We start from the raw sequence: 4,337 nt of genomic DNA, 5'->3' as shown, positions 1-4,337 counted from the left end.
AGTTTGAGACAGAGGCTGATGATGGGAAATTTTGCTCCCCACCCGTCACCCACTTCATAGCCACTATCGATGACTTAACCGACGTGCTTGATTACAACTCCGAAGACATCGATGATATGGACGACGATGCCGACATGGAGCAAGGCCAAGACCCGCCATTCACAGGACATTGGACGGCCACCTCTTCATACGATGTGTACATGGTCGACACACCTAAAAAAGCAAGCGACGATGACAAAGGAGATCCAGTTGCGAATAAACCTTCTGAGACACAGTCCAAGCGCCGGTGCCCTAAATGCCGCTCTAAGCCTCGTCGCTCAAATGATGGCAACACTGGCACCGGAGAAAATAGTACTCCGGGCGACGCCGAAAACAATGAAGACCCTGTCGGGGCTGTATTCGAACAGGAGGAACAAGACAACGAGCAAGATAACCCTGATAAACAGGCCATGCCCAATGACCCAGACGATGATAGTTATCGTCCAGTCTCCGAGGATGATGAGAGCCTCGGCAATGAGGACTTCATCGTGCCTGAGGCACCCCTCGAGCAGGAGCGCTTCAAGCACCAGCTAATAGCCACTTCAAGAAGCCTGAAGAAGAAGCAGCAGCAGCTCCAAGCTGATAAAGACCTGCTCATTGATAGGTGGACTGATGTCCTGGCAGCCGAGGAATACAGCCTCGAGCGCCCAACCAAGAGTTACCCAAAGCGCAGACTGCTACCTCAGTTTGATGAGGAGGCACCAGATCCAATACCTCCCTCACGCAATGCGGACCGACCACCACGTGGTCGGGATAGTGCGGCGGACCGACCACCCTGCGGTCGGGATAAAATGGCAACTCAGGCTGAACAACAGCCCGCCCACCACCTCGCAAAAACAGAGACAAAACAGCTCGGGACCATACATACGACCTTCGGCAGGAGCTGGACAGTAGAGCGGGACAGACCAGATGAATCTACGGATCGCGAGGACGCTTCCCGACTCAAGATGACGGCTACCTATTCGGACATGACAAACCTAGTCACACCCGGGCCGATAACCGCAGATGGACTTCATCAGAGGTGCGCCGTGACGCGGACCGATATAGAGGCGCCGCACACTCTCTCTGTTTCATAGATGAGGTGCTGGATCACGAATTCCCCGAGGGGTTCAAGCCCGTCAATATTGAATCATACGACAGAACAACCAATCCCGCAGTATGGATTGAGGACTTTATTCTCCACATCCACATGGCCCGTGGAGATGACCTCCATGCCATCAAATACCTCCCACTAAAGCTCAAAGGGCCAGCTCGACACTGGCTAAATAGCCCGCCTGAAAATTCCATCGGCGGCTGGGAGGACTTGGAAGAAGCCTTCCTCGACAACTTCCAAGGTACATATGTCTGACCACCCGATGCCGATGACTTATACCACCTAGTTCAACAACCTGGAGAATCAGCCAGAAAATTCTGGACTAGGTTCCTAACCAAAAAGAACCAGATCGTCGACTGTACGGATGCCGAAGCCCTAGAGGCCTTTAAGCATAGCATCCGTGACGAATGGCTCGCCCACCACCTCGGCCAAGAAAAGCCGACGTCCATGGCCGCCCTCACGACACTTATGACCCGCTTTTGCGTGGGAGAGGATAGTTGGCTGGCTCGCAGTACAACCACAGCCAATGAAGCAGGCCCCTTTGAGGCCAAAAACAGCACCAGCAAGCTCCGACGCAATAGACACAAGCACCGAAGCAATGGCTATAACACCGATGACACTACAGTTCACGCCGGATTCAGTAGCTCCAAGTCTAGCCAGCGAAAGAAGCCCTATAAAAGGAATGACGGAGGACCATCCAGCTTGGACCGCGTACTCGATCGTCCGTGCCAGATACATGGCACCCCAAACAAACCGGCCAGCCATACTAACAGAGATTGCTGGGTCTTTAAGAAAGCCAGCAAGGTAAACAGCGGAAACAAGGAAGGGGAATCGCAGAGCGAGGACGAAGACGAGGAGCCCCAGCAGCCAAACACTGGGGGGCAGAAGAAATTCCCACCTCAAGTCAAAACGGTGAACATGATATATGCTACACACATCCCCAAAAGGGAGCGCAAGCGCGCACTCAGGGATGTTTATGCGGTAGAGCCAGTCACCCCAAAATTCAACCCATGGTCGTCATTCCCGATCACCTTTGATCATCGTGATCATCCAACTAGCATCCGTCATGGCGGTTCGGCCGCATTGGTACTCGATCCAATCATCGACAGATTTCACATGACACGAGTCCTAATGGACGGTGGTAGCAGCCTCAACCTGCTTTATCAGGATACAGTACGAAAAATGGGCATTAATCCCTCATGAATCAAGCCCACGATAACTACCTTTAAAGGAGTTATACCAGGCGTAGAGGCCCGTTGTACGGGCTCAATCACGCTGGAGGTGGTCTTCGGTTCCCCAGATAACTTCCAAAGCGAAGAGCTAATCTTCGATATCGTCCCCTTCCGCAGCGGCTACCACGCACTGCTCAGACGAACCGCGTTCGCTAGATTCAACATGGTGTCACATTATGCTTATCTCAAGCTCAAGATGCCCAGTCCATGCGGCGTCATTACAGTAAATGGAAACACAAAACATTCCCTCCGTACAGAGGAGCATACCGCCGCCCTAGCAGTAGAAGTACAGAGCGGCCTGCTCAAGCAGCACCATAATCCGGCTGCCGAGCCCCTGGACATCGTTAAGAAGGTCTGGACTACACTGCAATAGGGCAGCTCGGTTCGTTAAGAGCTGAATTAGTAAATCCGACCTCCGTCCCAGCCCCGATAAGGAAATGGAATCCGTACTGCGCGTACATAACTACGCACTCAAAACCCCACGGGTACCGACGGAGGCATAACTCGCTCGCGATCCACAGTGCGGCTTGACCGGCCCTGGGATTCGCACGCCTTTATTTTTTTCTTTTTATTATGATTTTTTTCTCTTTTCGAGGTCTATGTGGATGACCCGTTTGCAGAACACACCAAGGAGGCAAGGAGCTCTGGCATAAAGGGAATCCCTAGGTGGTCTCTATTAAACGATTGCCATACTTGTTTTACATACCCACACACAGCTCGCCCTTGGTTGCGGCATGTTAAATAGCTTTACTTGCTTATCGCATTACTTGCACAAAGTATGCCTCGACGTACTAATTACATCACAATGGTGAATAACTGGTGGCGTCAGCTTATTACTTATTTTTCCTGTTTCCTCACCTTTGTATGTATTACTTATTGCACATGTACACCATGGTATGTATTACTGCGCCAGGGGCTTCATTACACCCCGCATTACGGCAATAAAAGTCCGAACACTTTTTTAGTATAGTTCGGCACCTCGAACTTATAACATTATATGCATCGGCTCCGAATCATGTCTTTGGTCAATAGTTGGGTTGCCCGGCTCCTGTGCTTACTACCTTACGTTCCGCTACATCGGCTAGGGTAGTAAAGGGAGAACTACTGCGATTGTGTCCCGGTTCTTTCGGACGAGCACCTCAGTAGAGAAAGCCGAAAACTGACTGTCATGATGCGGCGAGAGCTGGTCAGCTATTCGAGAGGTTCCAAATCGTTAGAGATTTTTTCTGCTTCTTGCGAAGAACCGGTTCCTACGATCATGCGTGTATAACGCCCCTAGTTCGGCCTTCTGAATATCAGGGGCTTCGCCAACTTTCTTAATTGTCAAACTCCTATGGCTAAGTGAGGGCAGTAAAGGCCGCATAGTCTGTTTGCCTTGTTCGTTGTGCTAAACACCTCCTTTAAGGATCAGAATGTGGAGTAAAGAGTGTTTAGATTTATCCCGAACACCCCCGTACTATCTATGTGGGGGCAGAAGCCGACGACTGGTCAACCCTCAGATTTCATAAAACGGCCGCACAGGAGGTAAAATGTAAATCGCAAGCATTATAAGGTGGGACCCCTCCAGGATAATACAAATGTTCTCATGGGAATATGACATCCTTCGAACACTGCTCCGCCACAAGACGGGACCCCTCCAGGACGCCATCAAAATAGTGCTCGGGTCGACGATGCTCTTTGCCCTCCGGCGGCCCCTCGGTCATCAGCTTCTTGGCATCCAGCTTTGCCCAATGCGTCTTGACGCGGGCAAATGCCATACGAGCACCTTCAATACAGACCGACCGCTTCACGGCTTCGAGCCACGGACAGGCACTTACAAGCCGCTTAACAAGTCCGAAGTAGCTGCTAGGTATAGGCTCGGCAAGCCACAACCGGACTATCAGATCCTTCATGGCTAGCTCTGCCGACCTATGCAGCTCGACCAACTGCTTCAGCTGGTCGCTAAAGGACAACGGATGTTTGGGTCCAGGATA

The sequence above is a fragment of the Triticum urartu genome, chromosome 6A (genome assembly GCF_056163025.1).
Source record: "Triticum urartu cultivar PI428250 chromosome 6A, HENAU_Tu73, whole genome shotgun sequence".
Classification (NCBI taxonomy): domain Eukaryota; kingdom Viridiplantae; phylum Streptophyta; class Magnoliopsida; order Poales; family Poaceae; genus Triticum; species Triticum urartu.
The sequence above is the reverse complement of the archived record's forward strand: the minus strand, read 5'-3'. Positions refer to the sequence as shown.